Source organism: Rhineura floridana, chromosome 3 (genome assembly GCF_030035675.1).
Source record: "Rhineura floridana isolate rRhiFlo1 chromosome 3, rRhiFlo1.hap2, whole genome shotgun sequence".
Lineage (NCBI taxonomy): Eukaryota > Metazoa > Chordata > Lepidosauria > Squamata > Rhineuridae > Rhineura > Rhineura floridana.
In genome coordinates, this window is record NC_084482.1 from 10,000,155 (window position 1) to 10,013,659 (window position 13,505).

At 44.9% G+C, this 13,505-nt stretch overlaps 1 long non-coding RNA gene across 1 annotated transcript in view; it reads right to left on the bottom strand.

Moving 5' to 3' along the window:
- Positions 1-13,505, bottom strand: part of LOC133382029 (uncharacterized) — a 32,761-nt gene that overhangs the window by 13,010 nt on the left and 6,246 nt on the right. The window contains exon 2 of the long non-coding RNA XR_009761772.1: positions 4,609-4,688. This is a non-coding gene — a long non-coding RNA (uncharacterized LOC133382029). The remainder of the gene's footprint in view (positions 1-4,608; positions 4,689-13,505) is intronic.

Genomic DNA, 13,505 nt, shown 5'->3' on the forward strand with positions numbered 1-13,505 from the left:
AGTCCAGGGGGGGTTATGACTGCGAGGAACTGATCTTTTTGCATCCCCAGGCGGCCGAGGAGCACCTCTTGGATCACATAGTCCCGCGTCAGACAGGCGGGATCAGGTCCCCCGTAGCACAAGTGAACTACACAGCGCTCCCTGGGATCTGGGTGCCGTGTTACCCTACTGTAGAATTCATCTAGAAAGCGGGCGTCCTCAAGGATCTCCGCCTCCAAATCAAATCCAAAGCCAAAATTTTGGTTTGATGCCGTGCCGTGGGCAGAGTTACCAAAGCCTCCCCGCGTAGTTCTCGGTGCCATTCGAGCTCCCCCCCAGCCACAGCTGCATAGGTGCGACCGGGTTCCAGCGCTCTCTGACCAGCGTTATTATTACTTGTTCTATCTACCGAGGGTGGGCCCACTAACTCACTCACAGCAGGTTCTTCTCCCTCCCTCCCAGATAACAATTGCGGTTCCCCAACATTTTGCTGCTCTCTGCTAGGTCATCGTTGGTTTTGGGAAACAACTCTAGGACCTCTCCCGGGCATCTCCTCCTGAACCCCTATATTTTCCACTCCAGGCGATGATCTCTCGCCACCTTCATGTACTTCCTTCCTAGTATCAGTCACCACTAGTCCTCCTCCCACATCCTGTCTCTGTCCCAGTCCTTGTATAGTATTAGATAAGGTCTCAGTACAGGTTCCGGGCGGATTGGTACCAACGCCTCCATCTGTAATTGATGATGGAGGGCCAAGGGGCCTTGAGGCAGAGTCTACGACCCTTAATACAGTCTGGGAATTTTGATGTTCCCGGGTACCAACCTCGACTGAGTGTTGTTGTTGTCGTTGCTGCAATGGCAAAGGAAGGTGAGGATCTGCGGCCAAAGGGATTTGTTGTGTGCGCTCCTGTTGTTGTAGGCGCTGTTGGTTTGATTTTCTAGATTGGTATCCGCTGTCTGGGTATATTATCATGGGTGCAATATCTGCATGCCCGGCATCAGTACACTGTAAGGGGGAAGAGGGTAGAGCAGGAGAGGGCAGCCGTGGTGAAGTCCGAGGTTCCCCCCTCACCCGTTCTGCCACCCGTTCAACTGGTCTCCTCAACTTTCCCAGTGGCCCTTGTACCTCCTCCCGCATTACATCAATCAGCTTCTCCCCAGCTCTCCCACCCGTCTGCCCACAATTCCCCTGAGAATTAGGGGCTCGCTGCTGCCGTGAGGATAGAGGTGAAGAAAGAGGTGAAGAGAGAGAAAGGGAAAAGCTCCCTGATCGTTCCTCACCCGTTTGCGGGGGCCCTTCTTTCGAAGGCGCCCCCTGGCAAGAGATCTGGACCATCATTCCCAAGTTCAGGTCCATGGGCATGTCCGTCTGCTGTCCGACCTTGGTCGCTGCGGTCCGTCGCTCTCGGCTGTCTGCTCTGCCACCAGACTCCTACGCTGCTCCTCCGAGTTGTCTCATTCCAGGATTGCCGGTCACCAAGGACGTAGTCCTGTCGATCGAGGGACTCACCGGAGGGGCCGTCACCATCGCCGTCATATCTGTTGTCAGCGTTTGACCTACTCTCGGAGTGGTGGCCTTCTGCTGTCGTGCGTTCTGCTGCCAAAATTTCAGGTGCCCAACGAGGCGCCACAGCCAATCTACATAGTCCTGTCACTGTGGGGTCAAGGTCATTCTGCCCGTCTCAGTCCATATGAGGGGGCAGCGGGAAGCATAGTTAGGTGCTTCCCAAATGCGGATTAATTCTTGGACCATCCGTTCCATTGCAGCCGGTTCTAGCCAGTCTGGTAAGTTTCGAGTGGAAATGCGGGCACGGCGTCCGATAAGCAGTCATTCCACCATGCCCAAAGTTACTGATCTGTGCATCGCCAATGTGTCTGTCGTTCCTTGGATGTTACCCTGTAACGCTGCAAGTACAGTAGGGTGCGCTCGATCTAGCCAATCAAGGATCTTATCACGGCTTAGTTTTGCTAAGCATGGGCCTGTGGGTGCAGGTAGTATTGCAAGATGGGCAGTTAGGAAGCCCCATAATTTGAGCATGTCCCAGCGGTTTCCCGGGTCAGCGAGGAGCCAGGTGTCATAGTGCCCCCAGTCACACTGTAGATCAGTCTTCCAGCGATCCAGGATACGAGCTTCTCTTTGTCTGCCAATGGCTGGGAGTGGTCCATCCAGACCATAATCCTCCATCTCACAATCTAGATTGTCAGTGTCATTCTCAGTACTTCCAGTTCCTTCAGCTCTATCAGTTGTACTACATTCAATACTGGAATTCAGTGAAACTTGTGAGCTCTCTAAGTTATTGCTTACATCCTCGAGGACCAGAGGGTCAGTATGTCGCTGCTTAGTAATACCATCTCCCTCATTACCTATTATATACTTGGATTCAGGTGCCGGCTCTGGGGGAGGGGGCTGCACCCATGAATCAGCTATAGTGTCCTCAACAATTGATACAGATTGTAGGGGGTGCACTGGAAAAAGTTCTTCAGAGCACTCTCTCGATTGCTCTTCTTCCATTTCCTCTGACCACATAGGGGTGGTGGTCAGGAGCTCACTGACTAGACTATTAGGAAGTCCAGGACCAGGAGGTGTAGGAGGCGCTAGGCTTTCGTTCTGGGAAGTTGTCATCACCTTCATGACCGCTGCGGTAATCCAACCTGGCTCAGTTGGCTGTCTTGGAGATATCTACGCTTTCCCCTCTAAAGTTTTTTGCTTTGGAATCTGAGCATGGTTTCCTCCCACTAGGCTATCGCCCATCTGCTCTGTAGCACTATAGTTATCAGTTTCATGGAAAAATCCAGTTGGGTGTTTGCACTCCTCCCACTCTCTCCTGGTGCTAACCAGGTAGGGTTGGCAAGATTAGTTTCTACAGATTTCAGGGAGGGGGGATGTAATAGGGAGGATCCCTTTTGGTCCCAGAGGGGAGAGGGAGGATCTCTTTGGCTGCTTTTATTCTCTTCTCCCTGAAATTGCTCTCCTTGTAATTTAAAGGAGGCAGCAAAAAAAGCCTCTACTGTAGCAGTCGAGGGGGGGGGGGACATGGGTAGGACTTGTGAGGCCAGGGAAGGGGAAAAGGGGAGGTGTTTTTCCCCACTCACAAGGAAAGCACCTCTGCTCCCTACCACCATTCTTGCTTCAGCTGCCTCAGCAAGCAGATATTAACTCTCTTTCTATTTCCATAGACATTTGTGTAGGAGCATCTTGCTCCAGGCCAGATTTTGTAAGTAGTCTCCAGTTCAAATCAGCATTTGTTACATTTGTATCCAATAGAGCTGGTGCAGGCAAACAACAGGCAGCTATGGAGGCCTCAACCACACCCTGCTGCTGTTGTGGATTTCCAAACTGTTCTGACATAATTAGGCTTGCTTTTTCCTCCTTCATAAGGGACTGAAGGCAATCATCAGAGGGTTTCAGAAACAGGGTGCCAGCCGGTCCCCCACTCAGTCCCCCAATTCCTGTAGAAATCCCTGCTACTCTTTGTTCATTCTCCCCAGCCTCCACTCTTTGTCCTAAATCCCCAGGCAATTGCAGGACACTCTCTTGGGTTCTCACAGTCTTTGGAATAGGAGTAGGAGTAGGAATAGGAGGTCTCTCCTATATAATCTTTATCTTCTATGGCTGACATAGTATCAGACAGTATCTGTGCTTTGTTGGATTCAGTCATAGTTAGTTATAGCCAAAGGCTATTAGGCTTATTAGGCTTCGCTAGGCCTCCCTGGGGGGGTACCTATAGTTCCCCCCAAGCGTCTCCCAGAGACACAAGTGGTCTTAAAAGAATCCCCACAGTCTTAGCAATGCCTAGATGTTATTCTTGAAGAAGTGCAGTCCCCCTAGGGGGGCAATAAACGCGCTTGTGACGCCCTTCCCTGGCTCTCCCTGTCAGGTTCCTACCTGCTCGTGGCTACTGCCTTTCACTAGGCACCACCAGGGACTCCACCAGTCCAGACTGTCCTTTTTTATGGTTTCTCTCTCCGCTCTAGCACAGATCTCAATAGATCCCCCTGCTAGGCAGCACCACCAGTCACGTTCTACAACCAATGTTCCCAGAGACCTTGCCTGAGTCTCTCTATCTGGTTACATTCGTGACTGCGTGCCTATGCTGTTCCCAACCCCCTTGTATCAATGCAGATAACTCATAACTCGGGGTTGCTCTGGATACTTATAATGTTATCTTCTCCTCTTTACCGCTGCCACCATTTGTTACTGTTTCCCTTCAGCCTTGGTTATTACCTTACCCTCCCTTCTGGTCTGTGAAACCCCAGCCAAGGATCAGGCCTTCGGTAAACCAAAATAGTATTTATTAAATAACATTAGTAACAAGATAACTTTGATAATGATCTACAAGCTTATGGTTTCATCTATTACTGTGATATTTGACTTATTACTAATCCGAACTCCACCTCCCTCTTTCTCCACACTCTCCTGACATACACCAACTCCACCAACTCCACTCATGTCCCCCTAACACCTCTCAAACAACCCACTAACGTCCACCCAGATTCAACTGTCATCCTTCCATTTATACTCTCAGCCATCCAAACACTCAGCCAATCATCCAGCATTCTACTGCTCATTTACTCCCCCCTCCTCTTTCATTCCACTTACCATGTATCTTCTATACAAACAGCACTTACCATATATACATTAATACAGGAACATCAGAGCGCTCACCCGAGAATCTCACAGGAGCTCTGGAAAAACACGTCCTTCCTCTCTGAAATAGAGTTAGGGTTAGGGCTAGTGTTAAGTTCTGGGTTAGGTTTAGGGTTACATTTAGGGTTGGGTTAGGGTTAGAGTTAGGGTTAGGGCATGGATTAGGGATAAGGTTAGGGTTACAATTATTGTTAATTTCTGAGTTAAGTCTAGGGTTAGGATTAGGGATAGGTTCCAGGTTAGGTTTAGAGTTAGGTTTAGGGTTCGTGTAAATATAGGGCTTGGGTTAGGGTTAGGGCAAGGATTAGGGTTAGGATTAGGATTAGTGTTAATTTCTGAGTTAGGTCTAGAGTTAGGATTAGGGTTAGGTTCCACTTTAGCTTTACCGTTAGGTTTAGGTTTTGGTAAGGATTAGGGTTAGGGTAAGGGCTAGGGTTAGGGTAAATCTAGGGCTAAGGTTAGGGTTAGGGCAAGGATTAGGGTTAGGGTTAGGATTAGTGTTAATTTCTGTGTTAGGTCTACGGTTATGGTTAGGGTTATGGTTAGGGTTACGGTTAGGGTTAAAGTTAGGGTTAGGGTAGGGTCACGGCTATGGTTAGCTTCCAGTTTAGGGCTAGGTTTAGGGTTAAGCTTAGTGTAAGGGTCAGGGCTACTTAGGGTTAGGGTTAGGCGTAGGGTTAGGTTCCAGGTAAGGGCTAGGGAAAATGTTAAGGTTAGGGTTAGGGTCAGGGCTAGGGTTAGTTTCCAGGTTAGGGTTAGGGCTAGGACTAGGGTTAGAGTTAACTCCTGGGTTAGGTCAAGGGTTAGAATTAAGTTCCAGGTTAGGGTTAGGGTTAGCTTCCAGGTTAGGGTGAGGTCTACCCATTGAAATGCATTGAGTATCCAGCCTCCAGGTCAACCCATTGGAAATCACTGGCTCTTTGGCCACCAGGTCTACCCATTGAAATCTACGGGCGTGTGGGACTCCAGGTATACCCCTTGAAATGCATGGTCTTTTCAGACACCAGATCTACCCTTTCATGCAATTACAATGCAAAGAATGGCAAGGGCCCCCTCTGGTGGTGATTTTGTACCACTACAATCAAATGAGGGCAAGGGCACCCTCCTGTGACAATTCTATGCAACTACAATGCAAAGAGGGGCAAGGGCTTCCTCCAGTGGCAATTTTAGGCCACTACAATGCCAAAGCATTTTATCAAACTACAATGCCAAAGCAGGGCAAGGGCTCCCTCCTTTGTTGGTTTTATGCATAGGGACCATACAGGGACCATACAACTCCCTTGTTACAACAGCTCCACTGGCTGCTAGTTTGTTTCCGGTCACAATTCAAAGTGCTGTTTTTGACCTTTAAAGCCCTATACGGCCCAGGTCCAGGCTATCTGTCAGACCGTATCTCCCTATACGAGCCTGCCTGGGCCCTGAGATCTTCAGGAGAGGCCCTTCTCTCAGTCCCAACACCCTCGCAAGTGCGATTGGTTGGGACGTGAGATAGGGCCTTCTCGGTGGCTGCTCCTAGGTTCTGGAACTCCCTTCCTAGGGAGGCACAAATGGCCCCCTCCTTGCCATCCTTCCATCGGCAAGTAAAGACTTTTTTTATTCCAACAGGCTTTTGGGATAGAAGGTGTTTAGGATTGGGCTTTACAAGGCTTGTTTTATTGTTTTATATTATTATCTGTATTATTTTAAGTTGTTTTTAGATTTTTAAGTGCATTTTATAGTTTTAAGGTTGTGCATAGTTTAATTGTATTTTAATTGTATGTTTTTCTATGTTTTTAACTACATGTAGTTTTATTTGTAAGCTGCCCTGAGTTCCAGTTTGGAAAAAGGGCGGGGTAAAAATAAAGTTTCAACTCAATTCAATTCAGTTGTGTGCGTTGATACTAGGGCTGGGCACACACACCCCTCTGCCCCGTGGCTCCAATCTGGAGGAGGCATCAGGCTAACCCACCCTGGATCAACCTGGGGACCACCCGCCCCAGCTCAGAGCCACTCACAAATAAGTTCAGGGGTGGGGATCCTGCTCAATTAGGGTTTAAAAAACCCTAATTAAACTTATGGGGAGAAGAGCAGGTGAGTTTGGGGAGGAAAACAGTGACGGCGGCAGCTACATTGCCTCTTCCCAACTCCCTACTAAGCTGCAGCCAACCTTGCCATCCCTCCATGGCGGGGGAAGGAAGAGGGCAGAGGAGCCTCAGGGCTTTACCCCCTGCCTAGCTAAGCACCAGAGCCCTTCTGGGTCCACCACTGTAGGGATTCCGGGTCCGCCCAGAAGGGAGGAGAAGAGCCAGTGATTGTGGAGAGGGAGGCACCAGGGGCTGCAGCTACATTGTTGCTTCCCGATTCCCCATTGAGCTGCCCATAGTAGTGAACAGTGAAACCAGAATCCCACTTCAAGTGTGCATCATGCAAGGGAGACAAACACAAATATTGGACTAGGATGCTGTGCTGCTGACCTCATTAGCTGATTGCCCCTCTCTTGGATGTTAGCATTAGCATAAATGTCAGCAGTGGAGATGCCTATTTATGAGCACAATTTCAAAGGATGAGCAAAGGAGAAGAATTGTGTCTTTTTATTTTTCCATTCATTTTTGTCTTAAAGAGGCATTGCTTCATTTTCCATTTGTTTGAATCCCATTAGTGTTTCATTCATTTTCCACTGGTTTCAGTGGAGATAGAGAGAATACTCTGTTGTCTGTAACTTTGGTGTTTTCCATCCAAAGGGCAAGGAATCAGACTTACATAGATATCCCTATATAGAAAACTCAAAAATATACTGAAGGAAAAAATGAGAGAAAATGATCTCAAACTGTTAATCAAAATATATTATTACAATTGTATTTTTCCAAGAACAAGAAAGAAAGAAAGAAAGAAAGAAAGAAAGAAAGAAAGAAAGAAAGAAAGAAAGAAAGAAAGAAAGAAAGAAAGAAAGAAAGAATTGAGTGAGGAGTTAGGGGCTTCTTTATCAGGTCGGAGTGAATAAATCATAAGGGTGAACATCAACTTCGACTTTTTTGTTCCAGTAGCTCAGGAATAAAGCCCAGTATTCTTTTTTTTTTTTTACAATAATTTTTATTCAAATTTTCATAAAACATACAAAACAAAATCATAAAACATTCAAAGACAAAAAACAAAACAAAACAAAAATGATTAAACAAAAAAATAAAATGTTGACTTCCCATTTGTCGCAGATCAAATCAGTTATAGGTCTACAATATATAACAATCCTGTCTCTTAAATTATATTATAAAATCACTTTCCTCCAGTAGTTATCTTAATTAATCATCAAATCTCATAAACATTACTTTATTCTTTCCACAAAAAGTCAAAGAGAGGTTTCAATTCTTTAAGAAATATATCTATCAATTTTTCTCCAAATAAACATGTCGATTAATCCATCTCGTTAATAATAATAATAATCTTATTGTCATAACCATAGTCCAAATAAACATATCGATTAATCCATCTCATCAAAATCTGTTAGGTCCAATAATTTCAATAGCCATTATTCCATTATCCATATTAATTCCATCTTCCATCTTCAATAGTCCTGTTAAGTCCAGTAATTTCAGTGTCCAATCTTCCATTATCAGTATTCCATAATAATCTTGCTGTTGTAGCCATAGTCATATAATAAGAGTCTGATGGGAATTTCCTCTATCCCAAATATTTTCTTGCCATCAATTCTGAATAAGTTGCTGAAATATTGTTGTAAAGTCATATCTCTGTTCTTCTTTTTTACAAAATGCACTGGCTCATCTCTTGAGAGTTTTTCCATTGTCACATGGCTGCTGTTAATTCCATAGATTTTCTCTATATCAAGCTCCATCACGTCATTCCAGTCCAGAAGATTCTCCAAGCCATTGATAACTTTATCTCTAATATCTTCATTAATTTCTTCAGAGATAACGTTAAATTCCAAACAGTAGATTTTATTTCTAATATCCATAAACTCCAGATCTTTTTCCAATTCCACATTTGTTCCAATCTCCAGGGCTTGTATCTTCCCTTTATTTTTTCTTTTCTCATCTCTGATCTCATTCTCCTCTCTCACAGGATCCCCTATTTCTTTAAGCTCCTGCGTCATTTTGCTCAGTTCAATTTTCAGCTCCTTACTGCCCTGTCGCAGGGTTTGTTTTGTTATCTCAATCTCATCCATTATTTTCTGAAACATAATTACTTCCAGATTCTCAGCCACTTTCTTGATTGCCATTTTTTAAAACCACGAAAACAAAGCAAAACAAAAATAAAGAAGAACCACTTCTTATTTCAGCAACAATTGGGTTAATATTCCAGGCTTGATGACATCACAGTATAAACAGAGCAGCCTGCCTTATCTCTCTATGTTCAAGAATACAAAACAAATTTAGTTCCCAGCATCAAAACAGTTAGCGGCGTCGTGAAGAAGCAGATTCGTCAAAATAAAATAAACCAAAAAGAGAATAGTCCCAGACAATATAATGTTCCTCGGAATAGAAATCCCTCTTCTGTGTATATCTTTAGAATGCACTTCCAGGACAGCTTTTTGCAATAGAAACAGAGATAAGCTGTTAATTTCGTGAATAACAGAGAAGAGTTATAGCTCACCCAGAAGCTCTTCAAAGCTGATTAAATTGACAAATCTCTTTTTGCTGCAACAATTTAAACCAAGTAAAAAAAATAATAGAAAGAAGGGTGCTTGCCTGTTAGTCTGTTTTCTCTTTGAAGAAAAGATAAACGTATCGCATTAAACAGATAGAGCTTGTTCGGAAGTCCGTCCGGCAATGCTGGCTGGACCTTTTCTCATAAATTAATGAAATCCAGTCCTCCCAACAAAAACAGGCTTTTGAGGTTGATCTCTACGTTTCTCCCTGCCCGGGAGAAATTTCATCAGTCAAAACAAAAAACGTTCTGACTGATTTATATCTGAATAAGCTTCTTTTGAGGCGGGAGCCCGTCTCAAAAGCAGGCACAAGCGAAGTCACCCTTCCCGGAAGTGAGAATAAAGCCCAGTATTCTACAAACTTTTTATCTCACTGGTTAATAGCTTCTCTTTTTGTATATGTCATTTTGCTGGATGTTATCACTTGCCATGACATTTCCAACTATTCCTTTACTTGTGGAGGAGCTGCAACCTTCCATCTTTTTGAGATGCATATTCTTATAGTTGTTAGAAGAGTTGCAATTGCTTCAAAGGCTTCTGGTCAAACCTTAGAACAACCATTTTTTGAATACAGGGCAAGCTGCAGCCAGTACTTTCATATATCACTCTGAGAACTTCCTTCCAAACTTCTTGCAGTTTATCACATTGCCAGAAGATATGCAAATAGTCTGCTCTTAAAGATCCATATCTCCAGCAGAAAACATTTGTTTTATATATTTTTGTTAATTTGATACCACTAGTAGATAATCTTAAAGAAATTCTTTTTAAGCTTAAAATGTGTCAGAACTCTAGGAATATTATTAAATCACCAAGCCCATTCTCATTAAGAACATAAGAACATAAGAAGAGCCTGCTGGATCAGGCCAGTGGCCCATCTAGTCCAGTATCCTGTTCTCACAGTGGCCAACCAGGTGCCTGGGGGAAGCCCGCAAGCAGGACCCGAGTGCAGAACACTCTCCCCTCCTGAGGCTTCCGGCAACTGGTTTTCAGAAGCATGCTGCCTCTGACTAGGGTGGCAGAGCACAGCCATCATGGCTAGTAGCCATTGATAGCCCTGTCCTCCATGAATTTGTCTAATCATCTTTTAAAGCCATCCAAGCTGGTGGCCATTACTGCATCTTGTGGGAGCAAATTCCATAGTTTAACTATGCACTGAGTAAAGAAGTACTTCCTTTTGTCTGTCCTGAATCTTCCAACATTCAGCTTCTTTGAATGTCCACGAGTTCTAGTATTATGAGAGAGGGAGAAAAACTTTTCTCTATCCACTTTCTCAATGCCATGGATAATTTTATACACTTCTATCACATCTCCTCTGACCCGCCTTTTCTCTTAACTAAAAAGCCCCAAATGCTGCAACCTTTCCTCGTAAGGGAGTCGCTCCATCCCCTTGATCATTCTGGTTGCCCTCTTCTGAACCTTTTCCAACTCTATAATATCCTTTTTGAGATGAGGGGACCAGAACTGTACACAGTATTCCAAATGCGGCCGCACCATACATTTATACAATGGCATTATGATATCAGCTGTTTTATTTTCAATACCTTTCCTAATTATCCCTAGCATGGAATTTGCCTTTTTCACAGCTGCCGCACACTGGGTCGACATTTTCATCGTGCTGTCCACTACAACCCCGAGGTCTCTCTCCTGGTCGGTCACTGCCAGTTCAGACCCCATGAGCGTATATGTGAAATTCAGATTTTTTGCTCCAATATGCATAATTTTACACTTGTTTATATTGAATTGCATTTGCCATTTTTCCACCCATTCACTCAGTTTGGAGAGGTCTTTTTGGAGCTCTTCGCAATCCCTTTTTGTTTTAACAACCCTGAACAATTTAGTGTCGTCAGCAAACTTGGCCACTTCACTGCTCACTCCTAATTCTAGGTCATTAATGAACAAGTTGAAAAGTACAGGTCCCAATACTGAACCTTGAGGGACTCCACTTTCTACAGCCCTCCATTGGGAGAACTGTCCGTTTATTCCTACTCTCTGCTTTCTGCTTCTTAACCAATTCCTTATCCACAAGAGGACCTCTCATCTTATTCCATGACTGCTAAGCTTCCTCAGAAGTCTTTGGTGAGGTACCTTGTCAAACGCTTTTTGAAAGTCTAAGTACACTATGTCCGCTGGATCACCTCTACCTATATGCTTGTTGACACTCTCAAAGAATTCTAATAGGTTACTGAGACAGGACTTTCCCTTGCAGAAGCCATGCTGGCTCTGCTTCAGCAAGGCTTGTTCTTCTATGTGCTTAGTTAATCTAGCTTTAATCATACTTTCTACCAGTTTTCCAGGGACAGAAGTTAAGCTAACTGGCCTGTAATTTCCGGGATCCCCTCTGGATCCCGTTTTGAATATTGGTGTTACATTTGCCACTTTCCAGTCCTCAGGCACCGGAGGAGGACCTGAGGGATAAGTTACATATTTTAGTTAGCAGATCAGCAATTTCACATTTCAGTTCTTTGAGAACTTTCGGGTGGATGCCATCTGGGTCTGGTGATTTGTCAGTTTTTATATTGTCCATTAAGCCTAGAACTTCCTCTCTCGTTACCGCTATTTGTCTCAGTTCCTCAGAATCATATGCGGCCAGTCTATGTCTGGGTAGTTGAAGTCACCCATTACTACCACATTTCCTAGTTTGGATGCTTCCTCAATTTCATATCTCATCTCAAGGTCTCCCTGAGCATTTTGATCAGGGGGACGATAGATCGTTCCCAGTATTAAATCCGTCCTGGGGCATGGTATCACCACCCACAACGATTCTGTGGAGGAGTCCGCGTCTTTGGGGTTTTTGATCTTGCTGGATTCAATGCCTTCTTTCATGTATAGAGCGACTCCGCCACCAATAAGTCCTTCCCTGTCCTTCCGATATAGTTTATATCCAGGGATAATCGTATCCCACTGGTTTTCTCCATTCCACCAGGTCTCCCTTATGCTCACTATATCAATGCTCTTCTCTAAGACCAAGCACTCCAGTTTTCCCATCTTGGTTCGGAGGCTCCTAGCATTAGCGTACAGGCACTTGTAAGCAGAGTCTCTCTTCAAGTGTCTTTGGCACTTGTGGTTAGGCCTGTGGTAATTTTGCCCTTCTGAATTTATATCCTGTGCCCCTGCTCTCACAATGCCTACTTCTAGGCCTACCACTTTGAAGTTTGCGGATGATACGAAACTGGGAGGGATAGCTAACACAATGGAAGACAGGAATAAAATCCAAAGGGACCTGGATAGACTAGAAAATTGGGCTGAAATTAATAAAATGACATTCAATAAAGACAAATGCAGGATTCTGCATTTAGGCCACAAAAACAAAATGCACGGGTACAGGATGGGAAATACCCGGCTTAGCAGTAGTGCGTGTGAGAAGGACCTTGGAATTGTAGTGGATCGCAAGTTGAACATGACCCAGCAGTGTGATGCTGTGGCAAAAAAGGCAAACACAGTTTTGGGCTGCATAAACAGAGCTATAGTTTCCAGGTCGAGGGAAGTAATAGTCCCACTATATTCTGCATTAGTCAGGCCTCATCTGGAATACTGCGTTCAGTTCTGGGTGCCTCATTTTAAGAAAGATATAGACAAGTTAGAGCAGGTCCAGAAGAGGGCGACGAGGATGATAGCCGGTATGGAGAACAAGTCTTATGAGGAAAGGTTGAAGGAACTTGGCATGTTCAGTCTGGTGAAGAGAAGGCTGAGGGGTGACATGATTGCACTCTTTAAGTACCTGAAGGGCTGTCACATAGAGGAGGGTACAGATTTGTTCTCTGCTGCCCCAGAGGGTAGGACTAGGTCTAATGGTTTTAAGTTACAGGAGCGTAGATTCAGACTGGACATTAGAAGGAACTTCTTGACAGTAAGGGCAGTTCGGCAATGGAACCGACTGCCTCGGGAGGTGGTGGGATCCCCTTCGCTGGATGTCTTCAAGCAGAGGCTGGACAGCTATCTGCAGGAGATGCTCTAGCTGTGGATTTCCTGCTGTGAGCAGGGGGTTGGACTCGATGGCCTACAAGGCCCCTTCCAACTCTATGATTCTATGATTCTATGACTCCAAACCAGACCTTCCTCAGCTCCTGTTGGGTTTCCCCCCTCAGTCAGTTTAAAAGCTGCTCTGCCACCTTTTTAATTTTAAATGCCAGCAGTCTGGTTCCATTCTGGTTCAAGTGGAGCCTGTCCCTTTTGTACAGGCCCAGCTTGTCCCAAAATGTTCCCCAGTGCCTAACAAATCCAAACCCTTCCACCCGACAC